Raw genomic sequence first — 24091 nt, 5'->3', positions numbered from 1 at the left:
CAGCTTCTGAAGAAACATACCTCAGTCTTCGCCTTAAAAAGTCAAAGCCAAGGTAGAACGGCAATTGTAAAGCATCAAATAAATACTGGCGAAGCGAGGCCCATAAAGCAGGCGCCCAGAAGTATTCCTCTAGCAAAACGAAGTGAGGTGAAGGAGTTGGTTAACGAAATGGAGCGGGATGGAGTAATCGAACCATCTTCAAGTCCTTGGAGCTCGCCTGTTGTGTTAGTTAAAAAGAAAGACGGCAGCACTAGGTTTTGCGTCGATTATAGGAAGCTGAACGACGTTACCAAAAAAGACAGCTACCCGCTACCAAGAATTGACGACACCCTGGACACATTAGCTGGAACAAAATGGTTCTCCACATTGGACTTGCAAAGTGGTTATTGGCAGGTAGAGATTGCAGAAAAAGACAAAGAGAAAACTGCGTTTAGTGCCAGTGATGGATTATGGCAGTTTAATGTGATGCCCTTTGGACTCTGCAATGCTCCAGCCACATTTGAGCGTTTAATGGAACATGTGTTGAAAGGACTTCACTGGAAGACATGCTTGGTGTACCTCGATGACATAATTGTCATGGGGAAGTCTTTCGATGAACACTTGAAAAACCTTGAAGAAGTCCTTAAACGAATAGCAGCGGCTGGACTAAAACTTAGCGTAAAGAAATGTGCATTGTTCCAGAAAGAAGTTAAGTATTTAGGGCATCGCGTAACAGCAGACGGCATATCAACACATGAGGATAAAATACGAGCCGTAAAGGACTGGCCTCGTCCGAGAAATCTTCACGAATTGCGCAGTTTTCTAGGCCTTTGCACGTACTACCGACGATTTGTACCGAATTTTGCCAGTGTTGCCGCAAGCCTACATGAGCTAACGCAGAAGTCGCGAGCGTTCCTGTGGAGTGAATCTCAAGAACAGGCATTCCTTCAGTTAAAGGAATTGTTGTGTACAGCACCAATTTTGGCATATCCCATCCCAGGGGCGAAGTTTGTGCTAGACAGCGATGCGAGTGGATACGGAATAGGCGGTGTGCTTTCGCAGGTGACCAACGGGACGGAAAAGGTCATAGGCTACTACACCGAATACTTTCCAAGCCTGAGAGAAATTACTGCGTAACGCGACGTGAACTCTTGGCAGTATTAGAGTGTGTGAAGCATTTCCACAAGTATTTGTATGGTCAGCACTTCCAACTGAGAACCGATCATTCTGCCCTCAGGTGGTTGTTGCAATTTAAACAACCTGAAGGGCAACTGGCTCGTTGGATTGAGCGGCTTCAGAGCTATGACTTTAGCATCGAGCACCGGAAGGGTTTGAAACACGGCAATGCGGACGCGCTCTCAAGACGGCCTTGCAACGTGGAATGCAAGCATTGCGCAAAAGCCGAGAGAAAGGAATGTGTCATGGACGTTCGACTAATGCATATAGAGTCCAGTGTAGATTGGTCTGTATCGCAGAGAAATGACCCCATACTGTCTAAAATAATATCGGCAAAAGTAGAAGGCAGAAGGCCAGCCCGCAATGATATATCGGCCGAAAGTCCACTGATGAAATCATATTGGGCCCTATGCAATAGTCTACAATTGTTAAATGGCTGCTTATACCGCATATGGGAAAGTGCTGACGGTAAAACAGTGACAAATCTAATTGTTGTACCATCCTCTAAAATAAACGAAGTATTGAAAGAGTTTCATGACGGTACCAGTCATCTTGGTGTGACAAAAACCTTAGAGAAGCTAAAACAACGTTTTTATTGGGTGGGTTGTCAGCAAGCAGTAGCCGATTGGATAGCCAATTGTCCACAATGCATAGCAGCGAAGGGCCCAGTAAGAAGAAATCGTGGACAACTTCAGCAGTATAACTCAGGTGCGCCATTCGAGCGCATTGCGATGGATGTAGCAGGCCCTTTCCCTGTCAGTGATGCTGGAAACCGTTACGTTCTAGTGGTTATGGATTATTTCAGCAAATGGCCAGAGGTATATGCAGTACCCAATCAGGAAGCTAAAACGGTTATAAGCGTATTTGTGAACAACTGGGTGTGTCGCTATGGTGTTCCACTGGAGTTGCACTCGGATCAGGGTAGAAATTTTGAATCCGCCGTATTCAAGGAAATGTGCGATTTATACGGAATAAGAAAAACCAGAACAACGCCACTGCATCCTCAATCTGATGGCATGGTCGAAAGATTCAATCGCACCCTGGAGGAATATTTAAGAAAAGTGGTCAGTGCACACCAGAAGGACTGGGATGAACACATACCAAAATTTCTATTGGCTTACAGGTCAGCTGTTCATGACTCGACCTCTCGAACACCTGCAAAAATTGTCCTCGGGACAGAACTCAAATTGCCTGGTGATTTAGAATTCGGTATTAAGCCCTCATCAAATAATGAAAACACTTCCCAAGAGCAAGATGACCTTAACGAACTTCACGAATTCGTACGCAGACGAATAAAAATTACCAGCGACAAAATGAAAGCCAGATACGATCGAGCAGCGAATTCTGAGGGATTTAATGAAGGCCAACTTGTACTGCTGTATAACCCACAACGCAAGAAAGGACTGTCTCCCAAACTACAAACCCATTGGGATGGACCATACAAGGTGATTAAGAAATTAAACGATGTGGTGTACAGAATACAGAAAGAAAAGAGCCCGAGATCTAAAATGAAGGTCGTACATCTAGAACGTCAAGCTGCCTATGGGAGAAGTGAATCTATGCCTATTCGGGACGAACAGGCTTAAGCGGGGGGCAGTGTTACGAAATTGTACTTGAATTCAAATATAACGATTTTAACGGCTGATTTAAAAGTAGCATAATGCTTTCAAATAACAGTGCTGTAATGGCAGACTGTAACATATCTGTGGGCATTGTTAAATAAAAGCTTTCAGTTGATTTGATCGTAAGTTGGCAACGCTGTATTCGTACACCACAGATGGCGTATGATCTAGAATATTCGAACTTTGACAGTTAAAGAGCTTTCTAGATGGTAATGCAGTGTTATAAATAGCGGTAGAGGTTGCAGTCGTGAGTTTAGTTTATCAGAGACGCTTTTCGAAGAAACATCATCTAAGTGCCTTAAAGTGTTTTGTGTTTGTTTCAAGTAAATTCGTGTACATTATAAATTGTCTGTAATTCTAAGAATTTATAAACGTGTATAAAAAACATTGTGTGGCTATTTAATTCTGTTGTTGTTGTACATTTTAAAGAAATAAAGAGTTCTTACAATTTTTAAACTACTAAACGGCTTTTATTTGCAGTCAAAAGTATCCGGTTTATTTAAAGGAAATAAACCAGCGTTTTGAAAAGGTTAAAACGTAACAATATATTAATGATGTGATATTTAAAGAAATTTAAAAAGTATATGACCTAATGGTAATTGCTTTTCAACATTGCAAATATGTTAAGAATGAAAACTGATTCCTCCCATAATTTACACTATTACGTATTTTACACTAGCCGTGTGTTCGGTTTAAAATATACACACTTGAGGACAATAATTTAGTGATCCTTCTTAAAAGTGTTCCGGAGCCCAAAAATTTGTGGAAACTTTTCGCTTGAATTTTTTTCAAGCCAATGCTTTTATTATGTACCTTTAGCAGAGACCGAAAATAACGGGTTCATTTTCATTTCAATTGTAAGTTCTCATTAGCAGCCATTTAAAAATAATTTTGTTTGATATATCATTGAGAGAGTGATTTATTATAGAAAATTTTAGGTTACGGGTTGAGAGAAACAGAAAAGAAACAAACACAAATAATCTGGATGAGTGATTTATAATTTATTTTTTTTGTAAAGGTTAGCTTGTGACTTTTATTTGCGAACATGAAAAATAAATCGCAAGAATATCATCTCTTAAATATATAAAATTTATCAAAAGATAAATAACAATTTAAAAAAAAAATTCTCATTTCTGTTACTCAGACTTCATTACTTCATACTTATCATATTATTTCCATAATTTGTTAACAAATAATAATAGTAGCATAACCCGGAGCACTTCGCTACCCCTACCCTAGTAAAATTAAAATAATATGAATGGATTTCTGATACAACCTAACTACGTACATGGTACGAAAATAACACATGCAAAATATAACGAATTAATTTGGATACCACTCCACTGATCCCACCCATTTTTAAATATTTTGTGTAAAAATAACTCATATCAAGCTTTACTTTAACTTTCCTTTATAAGGGAGGGGTCATTTCTACTACGCCGACCACGCTTAGCTAACCTTCGTAGAGGGATCAGGAATAAATTCGTTTCTAGCTATCCTCCGTAGAATTGATTGATACAAAGTTTAAATATTTTTAGGGCCATTATTACAACTTGCCGGTATAGTTAAAGGTAACTTTAAGCAATAGAAAAAGGTAAAGAAAAAGGTACCCTAAAGGTAACTTTATCTATAACGGCAAGTTGTAATAATGGCCCTTAGAATTATAGTTCTCGAGATATTCAAAATTAATTATTTACTTTGTGCCACGACCTCTACTGCAATCCGACCATTTTCAGACAATCTCTGTAAAATGCGGACAAAATTTGAATAACCTTGCAATTATTACTTTGTATGGGAGTCGACTCACCTCCTTTTCTGACCCCTCCCATTTTGGTTCCCCAGATATTTGAAATCATTATTTACTCTGTGTTTGAGGTGCTACGCCGTATAATCTAATTTCTTATACATTCGAAAGAAATTGTCGAAGTCCGGTCATGACGAGCTCATGGACTTTGATGACGGCCTTATCGACCTCGACTGAAGGTCCCCGAACACTTCCTCAAGGAGGTTCGGAACACTTCCAAGGAAGTGTTTGGAGGAAGCCGAGCTTGGCGCCAAAGTTTTATAGTTAAAAAGCCGAACGACCCCCGGTCAGAGTTTTTTAAATAATTAAATAAAAATAACCCAAAATAAAACGCACAATTAATTAACAAAGATAAAATTAAAACAAAGAACAAATTTCCAAAATACGAGTTGGAAATTGTTTAGTAATAAGAAATTAATTCGTAAAAAGTTTAAACAGTTTTACAATTATAGTTCTACAGATATTCGAAATTAATGACATATATACTTTGTATATGGTGTGTCACGCCCACTATTCCAATCCCGAACAATTTCAGCGAAACTATGCAAAATTATAAAAGAGCCATTTAGACTAAGTTTGAAGAATCTTGCAATTATAGTTCACAAAATATTTAGAAATAACTATTTACATTTTTTCCGACCCGTCCCATTTTTTATTAAACTTCATGCAGTGATAAGTAATTGATTCGTATGAAGTTTGAAAACCGTCACATATGTGAGTTAGAAAATAAAAAAAAACCTTCAAAATATATTTTTGTGACTTTAAATTACTAAAGCAGAGCCCGGCAACACATGCGATTGGTCAGTTGTTGCAACAGCGAAAAATAAGAAAAGAGACAAATTTATACTCTCATATTCACTACAACACAGGCATGGAAATTTTAATTTTGAAATGGTGGTACTTTAATTAAAAATAATATTAAGTTTTCCATGCCTGCATTAGTAATCTTCATGTACAAAAGCAAGAAACATGCGACAACACAACCCTCTTCAATGAACGCTCAAACGAGACTGAATGAGTTTTTAATACGTGTGAGTACGTTGTTGTAAATTTAGTAACGGTCGAAAAGCACGCGTGCATAGGTAATGCCTAGCTCTGTACTAAAGTCTTCTTCTTTGTTTTATATAACAACTCTCTCTTAAAACAGAGCGAAATCAATACTGTTTAATTGTTTCTCTTATTTATTTACAACAACATATTGCACAAACACATGAATGAAATAAACAAGATTACGACATCGACAATTTTAGTGTACTCTTTTACTCTTTTTTCGTGACGTCAGCAGTGATTGTTTTCTTATGTTTTGAATGTACAATACTTACTTTTTATATGAAATTTCTAAACAAATAGTGAAAAATAAATAAAAAAATTAATTAAATATTAAAATGTGGTGTGCAGTCAAAAATTGCAATAATAATAATAATTAGGACCGAAATAGGTCCGAAAAAGGTGGCCGAAATTCGACCACTTAAACGCTTTTTACCACTTTTATGGAAAAAATTAAAAAAAATTATGTTCTGCAAATCTAGAGAAAATAACCATATATGTTTCATCAATATTGGAGGACAATAACATACTTAAAAGTGTACCACAAAAATACGTGTGGCCTATTTATATATAAGATAATAATAAAAAATCAAAATCGTGAACTAGAATATAGCAAAAATATTGAAAATTAATAAAGTAAAATATGTCTAATAACATAAAACCTAAAATATAATTTATTAAACATAAATAACTTTTAAATATAATTATTGACTTTTCCATTATAAATCACATACAATTTTCGTACAATACAATCAGTTTAAGTCAATGTTGACGTCACTGAGCTTAAGAGAATTTTTTTAAGAGAACGAAGGCGCAATCTTGTTTATTTCATTCATGGCACAAACACGCATTGCTTTGTTTACTTTTTTGCTTAAGGTTCACATGTACAAGTTTTTGCATATTTGATAGTAACATCTTTAAACGCTTATAACTCCTAAAAATCTGAACCGATTTCAATAAAATATATATTCTGCACTTCTGTGAATAAATCCCTTTAAAATGGTATATTTTTTGCCCAAATTTAATGTATAATGTGAGCGTAAAAGGGGTCTAAAGAAATCGACTTGCCTATTAATATTATGATGATATGTATGTTTATTTTTATAAGAAAAATATAAATCACAATTTGGGTTTTTTCATAGGTTAGGTTAGAGTTTCCAAAAAGCCGCGGTTTCAGTTTTAAAAAATTGAAAATCGATCGGACCTAATTTTTCACAATGGATTAAAAATGTTGTTATTGCCTTTCAAGCAAAAAATGTTCTAAAATAATACTACTCTGTATGCTAAGGTTATTGTGTTACTGTAACCAACCAGTAGAGATCTCAGCCGAACGGCTAAGAGTTGGTTAAGCCGAGTCACGAGTCGTGAAATATTAGGACATTATGACATGATAAGAGACCTTCTGAATTGACCAAATGTATAGATATTATTGAACTTGTTCCAGCTTTGTATAAGCGTACTCACAAGCTTTAGATTCACGACTCTCCTAACCTATTTTCAAACAAACAACAATTTATATTTTTAGCAATACAGGTCATATGATACTCAGGACTCTTAATATTATGAAGTCAAGATTCCTTTTTTTACATTGAGAAAATACTAATTGATCTTGAGAATATGAAATTAATATTTAGAAAATACAAATTGAAATCAATATTAATTTAGGTTTTATCAACATCAAGTTCTATTTTCTCAACTTAAATTTTCATTTTCGGAATATTAATTTCGGTTTCACAATTAATTTGCTATTCTGAAATTCAATTTGTATTTTCCCAATATCATTTGGATATCTCAACTTCAATTAGTTTTTTCTCAATATAAATTTGGTTTTTATAAATTGCAATTTGAAATGGTGTTGTTTCACATAAATATATGTGAAAACTGAGTATACACCAAAAATTATTTGATTTTTTTTAAGATAATGAAAATCCTAAAATTTATCCATCGATTAAAATTTTAAAGTTTCGGTTTGTTGGAGATTGTGTTGAATAATAGATTCGGTTGTGAAAAATTGTCGTTACCTTAAAAAAATCAAAAAAATCTTTTGGTGTTTACTAACTTTTGAGGCTGTGTGTATGTTTCTTATTCACCTGCACAGTGGGGAAATTTCAGACAAAAAAATTATATATGATGTATCAAAGATGTATCGCAATTGAGAATTAAAATTTATTTTTTTTCTTGATATTTCCGTTTTTTTTATAATGAATTGGATTTACAATAATTTTATAATTTTTTTGGTAAGAGAAATAGTAAAAGTGTTCTCCAGATTAAGGAACTATTATGGAAAAGCAAATAAGTATTAATGACAAAAAATTAATAGTAAATAATGTTCAAATGGACGAATAGCTGAAATGGGGAGAAAATTTTAAAATTCATTTATATATTTCATATATTTAAGACAACTTGAAATAACTGGCAGACAACACACAACAACCTACAATATACTAAATTGTCACTTTTAAGAATTAAATAAAAAAATGTTTACCAGAAAACATTAACTTACTGGCTGATGATGAAATCCGACAATGTGCCACTTCGATTACAAACTTCCTTTTCGTTAACAGCGTTATTGTAGTTTTGTTGATTTTATTATTTATCGATCCGTTTCTTTCCTTCGGCAATATTTTTATTTACATTTCCATTCACCGCACTTATTTTCGACCGTAGCTTAATTTTAAATTTACATTCTAATTTCTAAATTTTGGGCGTTATGAGGAAAAGAGAAAAAATTAATTAATCTGTAATTTCTAATCTTACAGTCCGATTTTAATACATCTTAAAATATCTATAGAAGAGGTATAGTAAAATGATGAAGTTTCACACCTTATAGATAAATGAATATATGCAAAATTTTAAAACAACGTTAATTATTCTATTCTACCCTGTTGCTGTGTTTCTAAGAGCGGTTAGGTTACAAATTTTTTCCGAATTTCTTTAAATATTTTGTTTTTAAATGGTCTTGTCGTTTTTAAAACAAAAATGTTCAATACTGAGTCAAATATTATAATAATAATATGCTCTAAAATGGAGTTTTGTACATTTTTTATTTATTTATAATTTATAAATATTGAATTCACTAATTAAATTTGTAAATTATAGTCTTTATGCATTTGCAGAATTTTGAAGTGTATTTTTAAATTCTAATATTTAATTAATTTTAGAGTCTTTAAACTGACAAGAAATGCTATGTATTAATTGAAGCTTTCGTTTTTTTTTAATATTAATTAATTTAGTTTTACTTTGACACTATATTGGGCATCGAAATCAGGGGGTCTCTTATTGCATTGGTAATCGAAATCAATTTCGAATGTTTCATAACTTACGAGTTATCACATGGATCTTCCCAATTTTATATGAATTTATATGATAATAACGTTTTTCTTTATAACTCCTGAACTAATCGAGTCTCCATCGAAATTTTTTTGCACGAATATAGTAGAGAGTTTAGGTGTCCTCATACCATAGCGGAGTTCACTATTAAGTGCGAATGGTCTAGCATCATTGCAAATGTAAAATTTTACCGTAATCCAATAACAAAATACACACTAAAACCTTTACAATTTTGCATTTACACTTTCGCAAGACCATAAGCATCAAACACTGAACTCCGCTCATGTTCTTTTTGAATTTTTAACACTACGATCTGAGAAGATGACAATTTTATTCACACCATTTTAAGGACAATATTTTTGCATTTAAAATGGAATCAAAAATTATGTTGGACTTTGAGTAGTTTCAATGTTATGGGCAATTATGTGTATACAATTTTTGAGAATTTTAACAAATTTTTCAATTTTGAAATTGCGATACTTTTGAAATGGAAAGAGTTTCCTATGAAAAAGTCATTGATTTTAGGAACCCTTTGGAACCGTAATATGTGTGGTAAATTTCATTAAAATCGAATATGTCAAATCCGAAAATAGCAGTTTTCTGTCCGTTTTGATATGGATCCTCCCAATTATTAATTATGAATGTAATTTGATGAAACTTAGTTATAAGAAAAATAATACCAGTTGTAGAGCACATTGCATAGCGTTGAACTTTTTATGCTCGCTACTGTATGTATCTTATCTTTTGTAAATAAAATTAAAAGTTGGCAGATTTTAATCATTTGGGGCTTGTTTTATTTGGAACTTCGTTTCCTATATGTGTAAAAAAATTTAAGAGCATATGTATATATATTTTCCATTTTTAATGCCGTTTTAAAAACCAAAAAATTCGAAATTTTTCTAAAAAATTATTTATTTTTGCAAAACAAAAATTTATATTTCAAAAAAACTGTGATGATTAAAAACGTGTTAAGCCTTACTTAAAGGCAATTTTAATCCTCCATTTTCGAAATAACGGTATATCTCGAAAATACGAGCTAACCTAAAAAAAACGGTTAGCACCACTGAATTCAGCGTACCCGAATTAGTTTAAGCCACTGGGTGCCCTTCGTGCACAGTGTAATTAGGAGGTAGTGGGTACCAGAGAACGGATTGAAAACATTCACGTTTACTGCCCATTCATAAATTCATTGCTATTGAATTGCCTTTAATCGACAATAACAAAAAAATGACGAGCCATGCGGAAACACATTTGTTTTTCTGATTGCCATATGAAAGAAACTAAAAACATTCACACCATTCGTTAAGTATTTGTTGACATTTGTGTGCATACATCAGTGGTGCCCGAAATCACAATTCCCTAGCACGCGTAATAGGGCAAGAAAATTCTGCTGACGTTACTTTGATACACATGCACTATAAGCCAGCGAAATGCAAACTCACACCACTACAGTTTTTAGATATTGTAGTTGTATGAGTTGAGAATTATTCTCTGGCAAAAACAACTAGCTGAAATAATGAAATAAACAAGCATAAAAGCGTAACACAACCTGCTTCTATCAATGCTCATGCGAGACTGACTGTTTTTATACAATGTGTGTGCTTGCGTACATGTGAAAATAAAAACAAGAGAGCTCATTTGAGAGCTCATTGCATTTCGCTGCTATAAGCTTACTTGTGCGTTTTCTTATAATGACCATGTGTTTGTTGCTTTGTTTTCATCTCAGAGAACAAAATCAAATCAAATTCTCAAATGATCTTGTGCAGTGTAGCCAGATGTGGGGATTTGTCCCCAATTGGGGATTTCAAGATTTTTTTGGGGACAGAATTTCGTGGGGAGGGATTTGGGGATTTTAACAAAATTTGGGGATTTACATCCATTTTTGGGGATTTTACATTTTTAGACATTAGCGGTATTCACAATGTAGAGCAGGGAAAGGCAACCTATACTATTGCATTTTACGATTGTATTAGTTATACACTCTCTCCGCTCTCACCACGAATCGGTGTTGCCAGTAATCTTTCGACTCTTTTCCCCAATTAAAAATGTAAAATCTCATATTGTTCATCATACATCTTTAAAAGTTGGGACATTTTTTTTTCACTGGCAACGCTGATTCTTAAATTGTGCGATAAAAAAACAATACACAACCTGCTTGTTTGAGTTCTCAAGCTAGACTGATTAAAAGTTGTTTATTTCTCTACAATGCGTGTGCACACGTACGTAAGAGAAGAGTAAATGAAAAACGCGGCGCCCATGTTTTGCCTTTCCCTGATGTAGAGTACTTGGCCTAGTAATAAAGCAGAAGAGCTATTTATTGACAAACATTTCAATTTCTAATCTATTTGGTTTTATATTTTGTTTAAATAATCATTTTATTTCTTTCATTTCTTCAGAATTTGATGAAAAACACAAAAATTTTAGATTTTTCGTTTCCAGGACACTACTTTGATAATAATAAAATTAAAAAAGGATTTCATCAAAAGTTCACAGATATTAAATTGTTTTAAATTCTTGCTAAACACAGATAGCTGAATCATTCTCTAGGAACCAATTTTTGACTTCGTATTTAAATGTTAATTACACTGTGCGAAAGTGAAAAAAATGTCAAAAAATTTCTGAAACATCCTCAAATTCAGAATTTATTCTAAAAAAAAGTTTTAATGATGTTCGTCAACTTATCATCGACCTGTAACTTAAGCTGGCCACACACGGTTGATTTGTGATTATGATTTGTTCGTGTTCGACATCTTGTTACTTGTTAATGGGGATGTGCGCGATAAAAATCACAAGTAATTGAAAATTTTCAATCACAAATCAGGCGAACAAATCATTCCGTGTGGGACAGCTTTAGTCAGTTTTTGTCCGACTTTATATTTTTCAACGGGTTTGGAAAGAAAACTGATTTTTAAAATACCGTGCATCTTTTGATACATTTGTAAGTAGAGATGCTAATCGGGACTGATTTTTGAAAATCCCGGGGTTCGGGATTTGGTAAAGAATCCCGAAATCCCGACCCGGGGTTTCGGGATTTTCGGGAAATCTTAAATCCCGAAAATTATAAGAAATAAACGTACATAATTATGTCTTTACAATTGAAAGTAAATTTTTTATTTAGTCATTCATTTTTATTAGACACTAACGGCCATTTTCACAATGTACGATTATTTCATTTTAACCGGAAAATTAACTAACTGTCGGTTTGTTTAACGGGGACCATTTAACCAACGGTTACCGATTTACGTTTCACCATCATTTGATTACTTAACCAAAGCATTCAGTAGAAAGTATGGCAATAATGCATACATTTGTTTACGAAAAATAGTGTAATGAAAGATTGAAATATAAAAAATTGTCTAAAAGACGGCATAAAAAACAATAATTTGTGTTTTCTTAGTGGTATAATAAAAAAAACGTATAAAACTCAAAAATATTAAGGTACCTAACTGTAAAATTTACAGAACAAACTGAACAACAATTACTGAAAACCAACAAGCAAAAGTGCACATTTGTTGTTTGGTTTGTAAGTGCAATATCCGGGTGGTATATGGATCACCTCGTGCAAAATTTACTTTTCTTCGCTTAACACTTTTAAAAATTATAAATATTACAAAAATATAAATGTTTTTCCATGTTCTTTTATTATATTTCTTACAATTAAGATGCTAACCGGCGAAATTTGTTCGGTTATATTTAACAGCAACTTTGTTGTTAAATAGTGTCAATTAAGAATTAATCGTACATTGTGAAATTCTAATTAGCCTAACTTGCGGTTAAAGTTCACGTTAACTTTTAATCGTACATTGTGAGAATGGCCGTAAAAAGCATAAAAACTTGCATGAGTACATTATATAAGAAGAAATAACAATAAAGTGTATGTATATTAGGCCGGGTCGAATTGTATGGACGATAAAAAAGTAAAAAATCGTATAGCAGAATTCTAAGAAAGTTTTCTCAAGAAACCATAGGTGTAAAATCAAATCCTATCTTGCACATTTCGTCTTTTATCCAATAAAAAAAACTATTAAAAAAATGTATATTGAAATATTATAGGATAAAAAGCGAAATGCGCATGATAGGATTTGATTTTAGACCTATGGTTTCTTACGTCTGCTATACGATTTTTCGTGAAAAAAATCGACCCACCCTAATGTATATATTGGTATAAAACAGTACCTTAGTAAAAAAAATAAAATACCTTAGTAAATAGCTTCTTTAGAATACTATTGCATCTATGGTTTCATCTGTCATTCTGGAACGAATACTTATAACAAATCTGCAAGTATTTTCATCTTGTTCCTTCAGAAATAAAATGATTTATTTCTTTTGCAAGTTGCAAATCTACATTATAATTTGATTTCGTTATTGTTATTTGGGTTTTTTACATTTATTAATAATATCTTTTAGCCTTTTAGTAATCGAAATCCTTTTATTTTGTTCGAGTTCCTCATCTGAGATAAAATCTATTTCCTTTGAAGAGGTTTTAAATTGAGTTTTGTTAGATAACTTACAAAACAGGTGAAGAATTGATTTTCTAGAGCCCCACCCAAAGGGAAAACCAAAAATACCGTTTTCCTTTATTAACTATTTTGTAGCAGGAGTTGAGCTTAACAACTTTGCTAAATATCACTTTGCGATATTCGGGCATGTAGAATGTCAAAATGCATGAAAAGGCACACAAAAATGAAAATTTCCCCTATCCCCTGAAAAACGGGATTTGCAAAATCCCGAAAACCCCGGATTTAAAATTAAAAAATCCCGGGCTTCGGAATTGAGGAAATCCCGAAAACCCCGGGATTTTCAGGAACGGGATTCCCCGTTTGGCATCTCTATTTGTAAGTTATAAGTATTGTTTTTGTTAAGAATATCTAAAAAAAAACAAAATTTGATTTTAATAGCATTTCAATACTTATTTTGATATGAAAGCTTATACCAATGCATTGATATACATTTTTATTGCAATGTATAAAGAAAATTTAGTTCTTAAAATGTCTTCTGTATATGCATATGAAAACTATTTGTGTTGAATTTTATTTGAGTTTGAAATATTTTTAAGAAATCTATACTCATTAAAATGATTTTCGGAAGTGGGCATTATATGGTAAATTTGGTGAGGCAGGTTCGGCATATATAAAACTTATTTTTTTGCTGAATTTGTTTTTTATATCTATATAACTAAGATATTTATGACAGCTTAACTATTTTCAGATAGGGCAATCGTATGGGGGCTATGAGAAATGATGTACCCATTCTAATCAAATTCAATAGGCTTCGTCCTTGGGGCAATACAAGAGCTTGTACCAAATTATCTTTGAAATTGCGACCTGTAGTTTGATTACAAGGTTTACATGGACGGACGGACATCGCAAAATCGACTCAGAAAGTGATCCAGAACATATTTTGTATACTTTAAGGTGGGTATTGGGACAATATTTTTGCACGTTGCAAACATCAGCTCTAACACAATATACTCTTCTTTGGAACTTTTTTCGAAAAAGTTTAATAATATATTCTATTGTCTTTAAAACACTGTGTAAAAAAATAGGTTTTCATAGAAAAAAATTAAAATAACTTTGTTGAATTTGAAAAAAATATGCAAAATGTGTGAGTTAGAGGTACTAAAGTACTACTTAAAACAGTTTTTTCAATATAACTAAAAATTTTGAGGAAGTTTCAAAATCTTTGAAAACGGTTTTAGTATTCCCTCATCTAGACCTACAACCACCATTGGGTCGCTTTTCAAGTTCTGACAAAAATTGAAATTATGGCTTATTTTGTCCATTTTTTACAAAATATACTTTTTTTTTCTTGAATAAAAAATCGAATATTATAAAGCTCTTGATTTCTCAAGGAGTTATAAAAACTAATTCATACAAAAATCGGATAAACATCAAGAATTTTTTGGCAGGTTTCAAAGTAAAATGACATCTTCCAAACAACTTGTTCCTAAATCGATGAATCAACATTTTGAAAACTGACAATGAGGTAAATAGATGTAAAAATGCTTGTCGTATGTTATTATGCCAGATTGCAACTTTATAGGCTTTTTACACTGAGCTTCATCTTTCGTCTCTCATCAATTGGCAAGATGACAACATCTTCCCATAAGAAATATACAGAGCAAAAAAGCGTCATCTTTCATCATCTTCACAAGATGTTCCTATCTCATTTTGTTCCAATCATCATCTTTCGATAATTTTAGTGTCATCACTAAAAAAATGACATTTGTTTATATGTATAAAAAAATTAAACGTCACAAAATGAGCGGGACTGAACAAAGTATGTAAATTTTTTAATATATATAAATTAATGAAATAAATATTTTAATAATATTTTTTTAATATTTTATAGCAATAATAATTAATAATTGATTTTGCTCTTCAAGTGCAATTATTAATCCGATAATTGAAGAATTTTCCATTTTATTTTTTTTCATTAATTATAAGCAGATTTTATGTATTTAAAACAGTAATGTTCATGCCATACAACAATTGTTTGAAAAATTTACACACATTTGTTATGCTCTTTTAAATACTTTTGTTCATTCATCGCTGAGCATGCGAAGAAAACACATATGGCGGACTATCGTCATTTTTTTTCAGAAATTTATTAAGCATTGTTGTTGGTTGTTCTCGTTCGAAGCACAGCAAACACACGCGTTTCAATTACAATTGAACACAATAAAACAAAGTCAAAAATAAATACAAAATTTAAGTGAATTTCGGACTTACAATGTATATTTTTTCATTTCCTTAAAATTTAAATTACATTCATTTAATAAATTGGTTTTATTTGACAAAAATCCTAAATCTAAACTTTCTTCATTTTGTTATTATTTTAAGTGTTTGACATTATGTTTGCTGGGTAGCTCTCTCACCAATACATCTTCATTTTTATTTTTGAACATCACTGATTTAAAACAGTCCCAGCGGGAAAAAATGATAGGACTTCAATTTGTAGGCCTTCTAAAGGGCATACTTACACATTCTAAAAGATCCGATACTCATTCCACCCTGCCTGCTCTTAGAAGGTGTTCAAGAAGCCCTATGAATCCCCTTCTAATAACAAGTGAGCTTGTTGGCTGCCAACAGCCCATCATAAGTAGGCCTTCTCTCAGCCCTCTAACAGCAGCGAGTATGCAAGGCCTTGGCTCGCAATGACACGCCGTGTAAAATTGAAATGATTTTGCAATGCGGCAAAATGATTTTGCAAGTCCTTGTGTCTGCAAAATGAGGCATTTAGGAAGGCCTCTTTACTGCATCTTTTTCCCGCTGGGAGTAATGCGCAGCCCATAGCACAATTGTGCAGAATCAAATCACACGTATTCTTACGCTCTTACATTTTAGTAGTCGTTGTCCACTCAACGAGACAACTAGGAATACGCATGAGCATTGGTGTATGACTTTTTCTTTATTTTTTCAGTTTTTGTATTTGTGTGTTTGTAGGTGCACTGAATAAAATAAAGAATTGAATGTGTTGGTGAGAGTAAGTGTATTGGTGAGAGGATTTATTTTTGCGAACCTCTGATTTAAAATGAAAGATGAGAGATGATACAAGTGTAAACAACTTTTTTTCATTTTCATCATCTTCCACTCATTCCTAAAGTAAAATTTAGTATTAACAATATAATTTAATTTTTTTTATGGTGACAAAATTGAGGATTTCAATTTTGAAATGGGGATTTTTTGGGGACATCGACTTTCAGATTGGGGACATAAGGTAAACTTTGTCTGGCAACACTGATCATGTGTTTGTTGCTTTGATTTTATCTCACAGAACAAAATCAAATTCTCCGCTGTTTTACCAACACAACCAAAGCTTTGAAGGTATGTGTTCGGGCACCACTGGCATACATACATACCCAGCGGGAAAAAATGATAGAACTTCAGTTTGTAGGCCTTCTAAAAGGCATACTTACTCATTCTAAAAGATCCGATACTCATTCCACTCTGTCTGCTCTTAGAAGGTATTCAAGAAGCCCTATGAATCCCCTTCAAATAACAAGTGAGTAAATGAAAATAATCTATATCAAAAAATAAAATACTCTGCATCTCTTTGCAAATTTTCAACAATAAATTGCTTGTGTGCTACCAGAGCCCATCATAAATAGGCCTTCTCTCAGCCCTCTAACAGCAGCGAGTACGCAAGGCCTTGGCTCGCAATGACACGCCGTGTAAATTTGAAATGATTTTGCCATGCGGCTAGAAGTCCTTGTGTCTGCAATATATTTTTCCCGCTGGGTATGTAGTTTGTGAACATACAGAATCTTACGGAATTAGTATTTTAATGTTTTTATACCCTTCACCATGAGTGGCAAGGGTATATATAAGTTTGTCATTCCGTTTGTAATTTCTACATTTTTCATTTGCGACCCCATAAAGTATATATATTCTGGATCGTTATAGATAGCGGAGTCGATATAGCCATGTCCGTCTGTGTGTTGAAATCAACTTTTCAAATCCCCTAAATAACTTACAAACATGATTGATACATCAAAATCTCCGGAAAATGTATATAACATTGAAGTCGGTCATGATTTTTAAACAATTCCTTTTCTGTTTAACATATACATTTATTGTTAGTCCAATAAAATTAAAATGGAGAAAATCTGGAAATATTTAGCCCCGATATTATTAAATTTTAAAATGCGAATATCTTCTAAGCTATAAGAGATAATTGGTAGATACGACGAGGTTTTTTATAGTACTCGACAAGGAGATTCTTTATATCATTGGTAGGCAAAAAGAGGCATTTAATTTGTGTGCTCTTTTGGGTAAAAAATAAAATATCCACAACAGTGATGTTCATCCCATACAACAATTGTTTAAAAAATTTAAACACATTTCCTTAAAATTTAAATTATATTCATTTAATAAATTGGTTTTATTTGACAAAAATTCTAAATTTATACTTTCTTCATTTTGTTGTTATTTTAAGTGTTTGACATTATGTTTGCTGGGTAGCTCTCTCACCAAATATCTTCATTTTTATTTTTGAACATCACTGATCCACAACATCAAGAAACTGAATGAATTGTGTGTATTTTTACGTTCTATTACGCTCTTTTGTTCACATTCGGGTTGTTTGACGAAAATTATTGTAACCTGAACAATATGAACGCCTACCATGGCTTTATATGTTATTTTTTTGGAAATCGGAACCCTAACGAAGAAATAGGATCGTTTTAATAATGTAACATACTCGAGGTGTCCTACTTTGCGGACTCCTGGCCGCGCATCTGGTGGGCCCATGAGGTCGAAACTCAAAACTTAAACTCGACAATATTTCCTCTTTGTGCACGTAAAATATTATTGAAATCGGACTAAGCGTCTAGAAGTTAAAGATTTATTTTCATCTATTTTTTTTTTCTATACCACTGTGCAACACCAATACGTTAAGTTAAACTTGTGTGCAGTAAAACTTTTAACATGTACGTAAATTCATTCTATCCCTGCCAGCAATTGGAAGTTATATTTTCGATATGTATACTAAAATGTGTCTCTTTTGTGTCGCAAAAATGTTACTCAGCATATAAAAAACATTTTACAAAAACAAATTACATTACTATCGAATTATGCTCATCTTAAAGTACATTTTAGTTACAAACAAAAATCCCTAAAAATTAACTTAATATATAATATTAAAAAATACATCATGATAAAAAAAAACGATCCATTTTAGTATACAAAAGAATATTATTTTTGGTTAGTGACAAATTTTACAATAACAAATTACATTAATACCGACTTTTTACTGTTTACATTTTAAAAGAAAGAAGAAGAACATGACAATACTCAGTATATTTATGAATGAATAAAAAGTGTGTGTTTTAACTTAAGTTCAAATTAAATAGTGATAAATAAAGTTTTATTAAATAATTAGTGATTAATTTAAATTATATTTGTAATTGAAGTGTTTGTTAAAAGTATACCAATAAATAAAGTTTTTTTTTAATGGTATAGTGCAATAACTAGTGAATTTTTTTTTTAAAAATGTAAATACGTATTCCAATTAATTAGTGAAACATATTTTATACAATTTTTTATACTCTAATTTTTAATTAAAGTCGTATTAAGTTAAGTTATATCATTATTTTATTTATTTTTAATGTAAATAAGTATATGCATAGTGTTTTCATAACTGGAATGCAATAAAATATTTTCATTTTAATGCTAGAAGCAGATTTGGAAACATTATCTTCTCTCTGGACACTTTTTAGACATAAATTTAGATATAATAATACACTAACGGCCATTTTCACAATGTACGATTAAAAGTTAACGTGAACTTTAACCGCAAGTTAGGCTAATATGAATTTCACAATGTACAATTAATTCTTAACTGACACTATTTAACAACAAAGTTGCTGTTAAATATAACCGAATAAATTTCACCGGTTAGCATCTTAATTGTAAGAAATATAATAAAAGAACATGGAAAAACATTTATAACATTTTTGTAATATTTATAATTTTTAAAAGTGTAAAGCGAAGAAAAGTAAATTTTGCACGGGGTTATCCATATACCACCCGGATATTGCACTTACAAACCAAACAACAAATGTGCACTTTTCCTTGTTGGTTTTCAGTAATTGTTGTTCAGTTTGTTCTGTAAATTTTACAGTTAGGTACCTTAATATTTTTGAGTTTTATATGTTTTTTTATTATACCACTAAGAAAACACAAATTATTATTTTTTATGCCGTCTTTTAGACAATTTTTTATATTTCAATCTTTCATTACACTATTTTTCGTAAACAAATGTATGCATTATTGCCATACTTTCTACTGAATGCTTTGGTTAAGTTATCAAATGATGGTGAAACGTAAATCGGTAACCGTTGGTTAAATGGTCCCCGTTAAACAAACCGACAGTTAGTTAATTTTCCGGTTAAAATGAAATAATCGTACATTGTGAAAATGGCCGTAAATGGATAGAATTGGTAGGTATCATATGCGTGGCACGTTTTCTCCCGCACTGGCGATATCATTCATATTCGATGAGTTTCAACTTCAAGATGATACGTTTGGGACACTTTTTGGATAGTAATTGTTGGCAGGGATCAGCATTAAAACCATTCACAGCATTCGTTAAGTATTCGTTGCTTTTGGGAGTGTTACTTTACTTTTATATAAGACAAGCAATACATGCATCATTTTCCGTTGCACTCCATTTTATGAATAATGTCATGCATTGCTTTACAGAATTAATGTATATTGTCAACAAAAGGCTAATTTTTTGTGAATGCATTCAAAAGCACAAAATAGAGCATTCAATCCGTTCTCTGGTGGGTACCTTTTAAGAAATAAGCACTCAACATCAATGTACATTTTTGGATATTTCAACATCAAGAATAAATGCCCCAATATGTGCTTGAATAAATTCTAAAAATATATGTATATGACTTTGATATTTCATAAAAATTTTTTTGAATATACGATTATCCGTGATTCGATTATCCGGCAACATCAATTATCCGTGAAAGAAAAAGAAAAAAATGTTGGATCGATTTCAACTTTTTTGCATTTTTTAATTACCTCAATTATCCGGGACAACAAACACAATGTGAATAAAACGAAAAAGAGGAATTCCCCATTCGAAACTGAAAATATTTTAAGAATGATGAAGAACCAAAAGTAGATTTCGCACTATTAATCCTATTTCTGGATTAATAGTGAATGAAAAGGCTAAAATATTCCACTCAAAATTAAACAAAAAAGCGACATGGAATTCACAAACTTAGGAGAAAAATCTTCAGCTGATTATATAGCTGCCACAATTCATATCAATAGAATAGAAAAACTCAGCAATGAACGATTTATACAATTTTCCAAACCAAATGTGTCGTCTTTGACCCAACCGATGGATCAGGGTGCAATATGAAGCTTTAAATGTCATTGTCGAAAAACTATAGTGCAAAAACTATTCACGTCAATCAATATATGTTTAAGAATTTAAGCAAGCGTTTAACATCAAGAAAGCACTGTTGTCAATTAATAATGCTTGGAACGCTATTACTTCTGCAGTTTTGAAAAATGCGTGGAATAACTTACTCTGCCCAGAAAATGATATGCTGTGGGCATATGTCCGAAATTTAATAAAATCCTTATATTATTTAAACATGTACATAAAATCCTTTAAAAAACTACTCAAAATTGGTACTCAATTAACCGGGAAAATTGATTATCCAGAATGCTTCCAGTCCCGACCAATACGGATAATCGAGGTCCCACTGTACAATGAATTTCTAATGTAAAGATTTTTCACATCGAAGTGTTAAAAAATAGAACTATAGATTTGTTTGTAAGAAGTTTTTAAAAGAAATAAATTAGCTTTTTTATAAATACATAGAATACTTGTCCGTTACTGACCCATCTGGTTTTTAAATAAATTCGTTTTAGTTTTGTTACAATCAGTTTTCAAGCTAAATGCTTATACATATGTATATGAGCGCTGAGCATAAATAATCAGAAAGTATTCTCGGATAAGGATTAAAACTAAATATATATCTATATAAAAATGTCCATTATTTACATAAATATTCATATAAATAATATAAAATCCAATCTGTCAAACTTAAGAGCATATAACTCTAAATACTTTTGTATGCTGCAACTCACATTCCTGAGTTTCCTATTGATACAAAAAGCTTTTTTTAAACATAACAATAGCGATGCCAGACATTTTCCACCACAAAACGTCAAAATGATGCAATTTTATATAGAATTTATAAATTTCTAATATATTGTTGAATTGCAAATGGCTTAAAACTATAATTTTATTTAACTAGCACACACTTCGATTTGTTTGATCTATATTACAATTATTATAGCATTTATAGATTTGTTTTCATTTAATTCATTCATTTGGTAACGCTGTTTTTTTTTGCGCAAGTTAAACTACACAAATAAGAGTATTATAACAGTAACTAATTGAAGGTTACAAATTCACACCGAACGTCGAACTCATTATATATTTAATATTTATTGTGGTTTTACATTAAATATCTTAAATGATTGGTTTTACTTGCTTTCACTTTTCTTTATTTACTTCGTATAAGTGTTTCTTTTTTATTATTTGTTTTATACGTGTCTTGAAGTATATTATAATATATTTTTTATTTATTATTTTTAATTTATTTTTACTAACCGTGTGTCAATCTAATACAAATGCAGTCCCGATAAACTTTCAAACTAGGAGCTTTGTTTAATTGACAAATAGGTTGTTGTTTCTTGCAACAAAAAAAAAAACTAAAAACAGCTTATTAAAAGCTTACCCACATATGTATTAGGGTTCTATAGCTGAAACAAAAAGTCGACCTTTCGACCTTTCGAATTTTTCCGTTTTTTAAAAGTCGACTTTTCGAACTTTCGACTTTTGGTAGTTTATGAAAAGTCGAATTTTCGAACTTCGACTTTTTAGTTAATCGACTTTTCGACTTTTTTCAACTTTTTACCATTTCTTGTAAAAAAATACATGGTTTCTACATTTATTGATGCGCCTTTTGATGCGCCTTTTTTTGTTTAGCAATAAAAATTAAATTTATCAAGGCGATAATAGTTAGAATAATGTTGTAAGAATTTTGTGTAGAAAAAAGCTTTATTTTATAAACATTTATTTATTATTTACATATAATAGCATACACTACATAATCGATTGTTCGACTTTTTTGCGACCAAAAAGTCCATTTCGACTTTTTTCAGGAAATAGTCGATTGTTCGAACAATCGACTTATAGAACCCTAATATGTATGTAGTAGGGTTCTGTAGCTGAAACAAAAAGTCGACTTTTCGACCTTTCGACTTTTTCCGTTTTTTAAAAAGTCGACTTTTCGAACTTTCGACTTTTGGTAGTTTATTAAAAGTCTTTTCGACTATTTTCTATTAAAAAATACATGGTTTCTACATTTATTGATGCGCCTTTTGTAATGTTAGCAATAAAAATGAAATTTATCAAGGCGATAATAGTTAGAATAATGTTGTAAGAATTTTGTGTAGAAAAAAAGCTTTATTTTATAAACATTTATTTATTATTTACATATATTAGCATACACTACAAAAAATGCAAGTGCAATATTTTTTTAACAATATAAAAAGTCGACTTTTATCGACTATTCGACTTTTATCGACTATTTTCAACTATTCGACTTTTGAGATAACATAATCCATTGTTCGACTTTTTTCAGGAAATAGTCGATTGTTCGAACAATCGACTTATAGAACCCTAGTATGTAGCCAGTTATCAGTGTGACCAGATTTAAAAATACATAATATAAAGCTAAATCGCTATAAAAAAGCCAGAAATGGAAATTTAAAGACTAATAATTCGCAGAAAGAATTATTGCTAAAATATTTTCAAACAATTGCCTTTCTGAAATAAATTTTATTTTCTACAAATTCTATAAATATGTTTGTTTAATTATACCCTTCACCTTCGTGAGAAGGGTATATATGAGTTTGTCATTCCGTTTGTAATTTCCACAATATAATTTTCATAAAGTATATATATTCTGGATCCTTATAGATAGCGAAGTCGATTAAGCCATGTCTGTCCGTCTGTTTTAAAAAACAGAAAAAAAAATTAAATTTTAAATAATTGGAAAAAATGTTTTTCCAAAAAATGAAAAAAACAACTTTGGAAAAAAAATTTTGTTTACCTAAAAATATTTGAACTTTTTATTTTGAAGTATAATTTGGTGAAGGGTATATAAGACTCGGCACAGCTGAATATAGCTCTCTTACTTGTATTTATTTTAATACGAAACATGGGGAAAAACAACAAAAAAAATGTATACAAGAGTGTTTGTTGTAATCAAGCGCTTCTCACTGCTCAAGTTTTGTTACATGTAAAATTAGTTAATATAATTCTCATTTTGTTCAATATATATGTACATAAGTAGTTATGTTTTTTGAAAGGTTGTTTAGAAAAATGTGATTTGTCTGATAAACAGAAAAATCATTTATTGAATTTTTGTCTATATCATAATTTTTTTACATTATTTGATTACTTTTTTATTAATATTTGATTGTTTCCAAAACCTACTTTACATAAAAATTGTTATAAATTCCAATAAAAAAATGTTTAGAAATATTTGTAAAATTCAATAAATATTTTATATATATTGTAAATTCAA

The 24091-nt window shown here is 31.5% G+C and overlaps 1 protein-coding gene across 1 annotated transcript in view; it reads right to left on the bottom strand.

The window, feature by feature from the left end:
* The window catches only part of Pur-alpha (Purine-rich binding protein-alpha), a 143517-nt gene extending 121332 nt beyond the window's left edge, over window positions 1–22185 (bottom strand). Inside the window, exons 1-2 of the mRNA XM_065514660.1 lie at window positions 22108–22185; window positions 8132–8322 (exon numbers count right to left, since the gene is read on the bottom strand). The gene's annotated coding sequence lies outside the window, so the exon portion shown is untranslated. The remainder of the gene's footprint in view (window positions 1–8131; window positions 8323–22107) is intronic.
* Window positions 22186–24091: the final 1906 nt, after the last annotated feature.

Source organism: Calliphora vicina, chromosome X, assembly GCF_958450345.1.
Source record: "Calliphora vicina chromosome X, idCalVici1.1, whole genome shotgun sequence".
NCBI classification, from domain to species: domain Eukaryota; kingdom Metazoa; phylum Arthropoda; class Insecta; order Diptera; family Calliphoridae; genus Calliphora; species Calliphora vicina.
The sequence above is the reverse complement of the archived record's forward strand: the minus strand, read 5'-3'. Positions and strand labels throughout refer to the sequence as shown.